Source organism: Frankliniella occidentalis, unplaced genomic scaffold (assembly GCF_000697945.3).
Source record: "Frankliniella occidentalis isolate FOCC.00 unplaced genomic scaffold, Focc_3.1 Scaffold35, whole genome shotgun sequence".
Lineage (NCBI taxonomy): Eukaryota > Metazoa > Arthropoda > Insecta > Thysanoptera > Thripidae > Frankliniella > Frankliniella occidentalis.
The window spans coordinates 1,330,365-1,339,142 of NW_026267165.1; the positions used below are offsets into that span (position 1 = coordinate 1,330,365).

An 8,778-nucleotide genomic window follows, 5' to 3' on the forward strand; every position below is an offset into this window, starting at 1 on the left:
ACGGCCGCCCGCAACGCCACAAGCAGCTCAGGGGCTTCGTCTCATCCTGTGTGTCCTTCTCCCCCCTCGCGCGCGACAATCTCTTGGTCGGCATGTATCAACCGATACAAACCCACACCCCCGCCACTCCCCATCATATCACGCGCAGCGATGCGGCAGGGGACCCCACATCGCGACATGACAACCCTGCACGAGCATGCCTCATAGTACAGGGGCGCTAAATCGAGTGAGTATACGAAACAAAAGAATCCTGCCCGAAATCAGGCACACATTAAGTAATCATTTTCTTAAGTTTTTTTCAATAGGAGCTGTTTGTGGTTCGCACTCCCCACCCCACCTTAAACAAAGACGCGAAACTTTGTTTTATTCGCGATCGACCTTTCAGCCTTTCCCAGTTAATTCAGTCAGCCGGCGCCGCGCCCCGCGGCACGTCCAACAGACATGCACACTGTACGCCCATTAGACTTCATGTGATCTCTCTTCCCTTTCGATTTGATAAACCTCTCCGATCACATCCAGCCGTCAGGGAGTGAGGCCTGCGTTGCTTTTGGCCCGCGCACAGCTCTTTCGCACAAACCCGCTCCACGCGCGCACTCGTTACACAGCACAAAAAGAATGGCAAAGCGCCGATATCCATGAATGCCATAATGGAAATGGCGTGGATGGGAGGGGGTTGGTTCGTAGAAGGAAAGAGAGAAAACGCGGCAGAGAGGGAGTGGGCGGCGTTTTAATCTGGCCGGGCGGACGGTTTGGATTTGATTTCACAAATCCATCACGATGCCGGAATTTTAAATCGCAGGAATCGCAGGAATCGCAGGACACATACACTTAAACGCGCGAATGCGGTTTGGGGCGCTCTACCGACACGTTCTGTTTCGAAAATATGGCAAGCACAGGGGGTTCTTAGTTTTACTTGTACAACATGAAACCAAGACGTGTTTTTACCGTGAACAGAGTGGCACAAAATGACTTCACTGGTTGCAATAACTGGAGAATATTTAATATGGAATGTTCAGTTAAAATCTTTCCATCGACCTATTCGACCATACTCTCTCACGTCTCTCTCACACACATACACAGAGGAAAGCACGCATACAACGGAGGAAGAAAACTTGGGCACAGTAGACCACATCAAGCTAGCCCGGTCGAGCCTAAATTTGTCCGGATGTAGTTTGGCCCTTCCCTTTCCTCCCTCCGTCCCTCCAATTCTCCCGTCTCTCTCTCTCTCTCTCTCTCTCTCTCTCTCTCTCTCTGTCCTTGGGGTGGGTCAGCCTTTCACGATTTGGGAGCGACCAGTTCACCAAAGTGTTCTTCTTGTACGTAACTTTCCTTCCGCAGGACCATCCTGGGAAGAAGAAGAAGAAGAAGAAGAAGAAGAAGAAGAAGAAGAAGAAGAAGAAGAAGAAGAAGAAGGAGAAATGGGGGAAAAAAGAGCGGAAAGGCGAGGGCCTCTACTGCTCATCTTGACCAAAGCTGAAAGCCGGGCAAACTGACGTCATATTTTCTCACCGTTTCCAATTGAGCAGCCGCCGCCTGGCCGCCGCCACCCCCGCGTGGAATCTTATTTTTCTGGAGCAAGGTTGCTGGCGGAGTTTGGCGCGCGGACTGGGCGGGGGATGGCGGAGCGCGGAGCCGCCGCCCTGCCCAGGCGCCCTGCCCCGCCCCGCCCCGCCCCCGCCGCCAAGAGGCGCTAAAAGGCGGCAATAAATTAAGTTATCCGCTCACGTTTGAAGCGGCGGCCGGGCGCCGGCTCCCGAGTCCCCCTTTACCTTTTCGCATCCCACGGTCACGGTAGCATTCCCTCTTCCTCTGCCCCTGCGTCCACCTGCGTCGAACCGCTCACCTGCAACACAAAACAATAGGGTGAGGCAAATGCTCGGTGACATGCGGCTGAAAACATGGTGTGTACGCCTGAACACCCTCCAATTTAACCAATTTTAGACATTAAAATCACAAATTTGGGATACTTCAGTCAGCAACTTTTCTAGGCCCTTCAATACAGGCCAGACACAGTCCTTTTGAGCTTTGCATCGACTGATCTTCCCAGAGTTGTTGGTCGGCCAGCAGGACTCTCCGTGGAGGAGAAAACCCGCCTTGACTCGGCTCAGATATTTATAGTCAGGTGGTGCGCGGCCGGCCAGAGCTGGGGGAGGAGGCCGTCGAGGGGTAGCGGGGGCCACAGGGGGGCCCATAGGGTACAAGGGGGCCGCAGAGGAATCCCCCAGTTCGGCCGGACGCGTCGCTCCGCAAAAAGTTGTTTCGCAGAGGGGCCTGGCACAGCGGGGTCGAAGGGGTAGGGGAGGGGGTTGGGGAGCGTGGAGGCAACTACTTCACCGCGCTTCGACACTCTTGACAGGCCTGGCTGACCTAGCCTGGCCTGGCAGCGGTGGCCCGACCAACTACCAGCCAGCAACGGACACGGCAACGGCGGACAGCGAGGCGACCAAAAAAAAAATGGCCGTAATTTTTAGCAAAGCAGAAGCCCCCCGCAATCCAGCTTCCCTGCGGCGTTGCTGGCGGGCGAGCGAAAGAGAGGGACAAAAAGCAGGGAGAGAAGCAGAAGAAGTAGCGCCGGGGATTAACTTCCGGCGTGCCGCAATTCAAACTTCTCCCAAGCCAATTTCATTTCTCTGCATATCCCTCCGCGATAAAAGAGAGCGTCATCGCATCGTTAATCTCAAAACTTTTTTTTTTTTTGCATTTTTTCCCGTGGGGAAAGATGTACATTGTCATACGTTTCGGCATTCCGTCTGCTTTGGCTCGACGACGAGGAGAAAAGGCATTTTTCGAAGTTCACGTTTCCGATCTTTCATGCTTCGGTTGCAATGTGGCTGCAGAGGGGGTGTTGAGACCCTGATCGGATCTCAGCATCTCCCTACCCCAAGCCGTGTTTATCCCCATCTTTTCGTTATTTTCAATTTTTTAGTCCCCTCGGACCATATGGGAAACGAGAGAATGCAGGGGCGGGAGGGGCAAGATGGAAAAGCAAAGCCGAGTGAGTAGTTCAGGTATATCTTAAGGTGAATTACTTACTGGCAAATAGAGGGTGCCAAGTTGTGAAAGCCGCGCTGAACGGATCATCCTCACCCTCCCCGGCCGCGGCGAGCAGAGAGCCCTCGATACGCCCCCGCCAACCCCGCCACCCCACCCCTCGCAGCTGCTACTCGATCCCCATGCGTTTCACAGCAGAAGCGCTGCCGCGAAGTTTTTCTCTGTTTCCATTACTCGATTCACCTTCCCGATTCTCTATCCGTCTATACTCTCCTCTCTTCCCCGCCCGGAGAGGTGGGAGGTTAGCGCGGGAGGGTGTGTGGAAGGAGCGCCGTGCGCGCCCCGCCCTGCGCCCCGCCCCAGCCTACACCTTACATGTTTACTGATCGCTCAAAGAGAGCTGTTTGCCTTTAAGGAGGTCCCGCGCGCCTCGAACCGAAGCAACAAAATTTCACGACCCGTGAACTGCTCCCGCCGCGTGGGCCAACCGGGCTGTAGGCCTCGCCACGCCCCACGCCCCGCCCTAGCAGCCGCCTCCACCACCACGCCCTGCGGCGTTAAACTGCCGCAAACATATCGAGCTATAACGCACAGCAGCCCTGGCGCGGGGCGCGGCGCGGCCTAGAACACTTACTTCCCTTAAAAGCGTTACAAATTCACACACACAGAGTCGTCACAGACTGCCGTCAATCACGCGTGTACGATACAGCCGCTCTCACACCAACTCTAGTATGGCCAACACTCGCTCGGCGCCAGGGGCGATGGGCCTGCGTGCAAAGCCTGCTGATATGTTACGGCTGATTCAACTTTTGTTTTGAACTTGACGACGTTCCAGACCTCTTGCTAAAGTATCCATCTCATCGTACTAGCAATCACAGTCGGTCCGCTGTAGACCCCCCCCCCTTACCCCTTTCCCATTCACGGCCGCCGGGCCTAGGGCTAGGCTGGCCCCAGGGACGCTAATCCTGAAACCGACCGCCAGCCAGCGAGCCAACCAGCCAGCCGGTCCGCTCGCCCCGCCCGGCAGCCAGCCGCCCGAGCTAAGCTATCATAACTCGAATTTCATCACTGCAATCTCATAAGAAGCAGCCTTAGGCCGGCGGGCACCCGCGCCCGCAGGGGCCCCGCAGGGCCGCAGCGCCACCGGCCTCGGGCCGAGCTAAGGGAGGCCGGCGCACCACACTGCAAGGAAAACTGTGAACGTACTGCAACTGTATTGTGGGCCCGATTCGCGCCAACCCCGAGATGTGCCTCCGGCGGCAGAACGACCCCAACGTCTCCTCAAGCAGCAAAAATGTTTTAATGGGTTCAAAATACCACGGAATGAAAGCCTTTTCTCTTACGTACACTGCCAGGGAAAATATTTGTCCGCTATCGGATATTGGTCGGCCGTGCCATTCACTTCCCCCTCACTCACCTTCCCCTCCCGCTCTCCCGGCCCTTTTCTCTTGTGCGCCGCGCGCAGCGCCGCACTGCCCTCGAGCACTCCCCTTTATCCCCTCTTTATCTTTCCATTTTTAATTTCGCCCGAAATTGTTATTTGAGTTGGATCAAGTGTTCCGACTTGGCCGAGCCATGGCTCGGCATGCGGCCGAGCGAGGACCAACGTTGTCGTGAAATCGATTTTTTTTTCCTCCTCTCTCTTACGACAGTTAATCGGTTTCCTGCTGGGAGGTCCGTTTTACAACAGTGCCCCTTTCATAAGTTGGACAGAAAGGGTGGGGCGCGAGGCGTCAGCGCGGGGCGGGGCTGGACCCGGTCAAATAAGAAACACAATCAGATGCGGACAGCACACGACGCGGCTCGGCCGTTCCACATTCGGATGGGAACACGGCGAGCCGAGCGAACAGCGCCAGTCCATTTCACGCTCATTTCAAAAGTAGCTGGCTGCCGCGCCGCTGCCGCCGCAGGAGAAGCTGGCTGTGTGGCGGGCGGGGCAGGGGAAGGGCCGGGCCACCCAGGATAAAGTCGGAATGCGGAGTCGGAGCTCCTTCTCCTGGAGCACTCCTGGACAAACAGTTCGACTTCATCTCCTCCCGCCCGTATAGCCGCGCAGCGCAGCGCAGCGCGGACACAAACTGGCTGTAAAATGTATGTTGTCGTCATCGGGCGGGATGAGCCCCGCTGAACACGACGGCGACGCGGGGCGGGCGGGCGTCTCGGCGGCCCTCCGCCCGCCCCGCCCGTCGTCCCCAAAGGACCAACAACTCGCGGAGAGGCGGAGTTGGGGGAGAGAGAGACCTGTGAAACCACTCTCTGCTGCCATCGCTGGCGCTCTACAGAGACACGCGACCGAACTTTGCGCGCCCGCCGCCGCCGCTCGCGGGTCACACCGAGACGAGACATGCCGACCTTGTGCCATTGCTGCACATGGAGCCATCACGCCAGTATGGAGTCTGTGATCGGAGACAAGCGATCAACTGTGAAAAATATCGTCGTAAATTTACGAAATATTTTGTAATTAACATTTACAAGATATGTTGTAAATTAATGTCACCCATAACTTTCTCGTCGATGAATTACAAGTCGTGCAGTGCTGGTAATTTACCATCTTGAATTGCAATTTAACGACACGCGTCAAGGAAAAGTTTTCACAGTGATCGTGTTCAATTTTTTCAACTATCGTGTTCAATTTTTTCAACTAGAGTTGTCAACACTGCTTGTTCATAGCGAAACTGGCGCCACCGGCGCCACTCGGGGCCACGCAGGCATGCCTGAGGACGAGATATCGGAGAAATACTACAACGTGAAAAGGTGGGTGAAGTACAATTGCAATGCCGCCAAAACTTATTTGAAAAGCGTCGAAACTTTCCCCATACTTCCGTTTCTGGCCCCGATGACGAGCGGGCCGCTGCAGCGCGCCGTTGGACGTTGGCAAGCTCCTGCAGCGGCAGCAGCGCCCCGGAATAGCGACTCGTTTGTAATCACTGCGCGTTCCTCGACCTCAGCAGCGTCCTGGCCCCGCCCGGCCGCCCGGCCCGTATGCAAAGCGGCGGCCACGCTCCGTCTCTGTCGTTCGAGATAGAGGGGGGGGGAGAGAGAAAGGAGTGAGCGAGGAGAAAGAGAGCGAGAGAGTCAGAAAGAGGGGGGGGGGCTTGCTTTTCGGCCAGTTGGCGCTACGTTTGTTTTCATGCCGATCGGAATGCATCGCGCCTGAAGGCTGCACCGCTATGCGCGGCTTCCTGCCCCCCCCCCCAAATCTCTCCTCCATTCGGTATTCACTACCGGGCTCCCGCCGCGTAATAGGATACTTCCGATTGGGGAAAAACAATTTGGCAAAATTGCCAACAGGCAGGTGGCGGGCGTCCCATATAGCAGGTCAATGGGTTTTCGATCGCATAAGCGCTTGCTCTTTTTATTTATTTTGTTTTTCACAGTGCGCACACGATTATGTGCAGTGTAGCGTGGTATGATCCGAAAGCGAAGTGACAAACGAGCATTCACATCCATAGGTGAGGCCGACCTGTCTATCCACGAGGCCCGACAGAGCCGCCTAAACCACTCTTCTCTAATGATCGCCGCTGTGGCAGGGCGTGGCCGGGCGTCGCTGATCAGGTCAGCGTGTAGGCTATGGTCGGGGAGAAAGGGGGGGGGGGGCATCATAACGTACTTCAAGGTGTAAACTGAAGGTAACCGCGGGACACACACTGTAAAAAAAATTCTGAAAATTCAGTAGATGTTTTTCAGAATCGGTACTTTGAATGTTGTTTTCAGACTATTACTCGAAATTTTCGAAGTTTAGACTGAAAATCCAGACTCTTTACTCTGAATCAAGTTTTCAGAGCAATTTGTCTGAATATTTTTAAGTATATTTTCAGACTATGCACTGAATCTACAATTCAGAGTTACTGGTATGAATTTTGAGTGGAAAGTCCACCGGACAGGCGGACGAAGCACACCGGTAGCCGACGCTGCTCACCACGCAGGTAGCTGGCAGCCGAATGGTTAAGATTGCGGCCTCCGAACCTGAAGGTTGGCGGTTCGATCCCAACCAAGGGCAGTACCGAATGGACAGAAATGTCCTCACCTGGGCATAGCCTTCTACCCCCACAGCTGATAGGTCGCTCGCTATGTATTCATTTTTAACATTTTCAAAAAAATATTTTCATACCGGCTGTCTGAATTTTCAGATTAAGTGGTATGGTAAGGCACTACTGAAATTTCAGACCCAGGTGCAGTCTGAATTTTCAGACTACTGGTCTGTAAAAAAACTTCAGACTAAAAGTACTGAAAATTCAGTAAAACTTTTTTTACAGTGCATCTTGGGGGTCGCGGGCGGTAAACATGTTCAGGAGTACCAGCAATTCTCATAGAGGGTCAAGGCCAGGTCTTTACTGCACTCACACATGGGCCTGCACGTGTGTCGTGGCGTGGCGTAGCGTGTGCTTGGCCAGAGGCTCCTATGGCGGGGCAGGCACGCCATAGGGCCTATGGCCGCGGCGTATGGCACGCCAGGCGAGAATTGCCTGCTTTGAGAACTCTGATGGCGGAGCAGGGGGCGCGGGCGGGGGCGCGGGCGGGGGCACGAGAAGGAAGAACCATAGTGTAGCGGCAAATAAAGGAAAAAAAGAGAGGAAATGAGGGGAGGAGGGGAGGGGGGAAAGGGCTGCTCACCGCAGCGTCGCGTGCACCGCACCTGCATTCTTCTCTCCGCCAGCCCACCTCCTCCTTACTCTTCCCCTCTGCCCTTTCCTCTGCCCTCACCTCCTGATCCTCTGACGGAAAACGTCTCGGAGCAACACGGCAGGTGAGAACGGAGGTATCGCACTTCTCTAGCTCAACCAGCGCGCCGCCAGTTGAAAAATACAGTTAAAGTTCATCTGCAAAGAATGCAAAAGATTTGCCAAAAAGCTAGATTGGCTCATACAACCTCATACATTTTTAGCTGATAAAGAAACATTTAGCTTTAGAAAGGGTGTAAGTCTGATTATTCATGGATACTTCGGTGTTGCTGAAATAGCTTATTTTCTTTAGGCAAGATATTACGTGCTATGGCTAAGATGGCCAATACATATTTAATAGAAAAAAAATCCGTGCGACACTTAAAAGGGCAGGAACAGGAACAATCGGCTAAAAATTACCAGTGCGGTCAACTTTACCCTTTAACAATTGTAATCCTCTGCTTGCATACAATCGATGCGAAATTATTGTTATGGCGGCAGATCATGATATTTGGCCACAACCAACCCAAACCGTTGAGATAGTAGATCTCTATCAGAGAGTCCCCCTCCCTCACTCTTTTTCTTTGCCTCGCCGCACTGCGGCCGGTACCACCGCTCGCTTCTTCCTCCGACACGACTCAAATATTGCGCGCGGTTATTCTATTCTTTTTTTATTCGTCGCGGCGTCGCCGCTCCGGCAGCAGGAGGCTTCCGCTCTGCAGTCGCACCGCGGCGGCATCTGGGCGGCATCTAGAGGCAGAGAGTGGCTGTTCTGGAAAAGGGAAGAAAGATGCCACACTCTCAAAAAATTGTTGAGATAGATTCACTATCAGCCACGCTTTCGGGAACTCCCGGAGGACTAGCTTATAAGTTATTTAAAGTTGTACATATCGCAAAATGCGCGCGATCTGTGCTTGTAAAGAGAACGAAAGCTGCAGGCACGCGTTACACACGGATTTCTTAGGAATTGTACAATTCACAATATATTAGTCTTGTCGCGTAAATCCTGTTACGCCATAATTGTTCTTATCAGATAAAAAGCGAGAAGATGTAGCGAGGGAAATGGAGGGAGGGAGAGGGGGAGGGAGTGAGAGAGTGAGAGAGTGAGAGAGTGTGAAAGTGTGTG

At 53.9% G+C, this 8,778-nt stretch overlaps 2 protein-coding genes across 2 annotated transcripts in view; both read right to left on the reverse strand.

Annotated features, from left to right (window-relative positions):
- Positions 1 to 8,778, reverse strand: part of LOC113212639 (protein turtle) — a 197,484-nt gene that overhangs the window by 125,139 nt on the left and 63,567 nt on the right. The window contains exon 3 of the mRNA XM_052266043.1: positions 1,770 to 1,843. The gene's annotated coding sequence lies outside the window, so the exon portion shown is untranslated. The remainder of the gene's footprint in view (positions 1 to 1,769; positions 1,844 to 8,778) is intronic.
- LOC113212638 (zinc finger protein ZFP2-like) overlaps positions 1 to 8,778 on the reverse strand; it is a 73,164-nt gene that overhangs the window by 16,142 nt on the left and 48,244 nt on the right. The gene's annotated exons all lie outside the window — the stretch shown is intronic.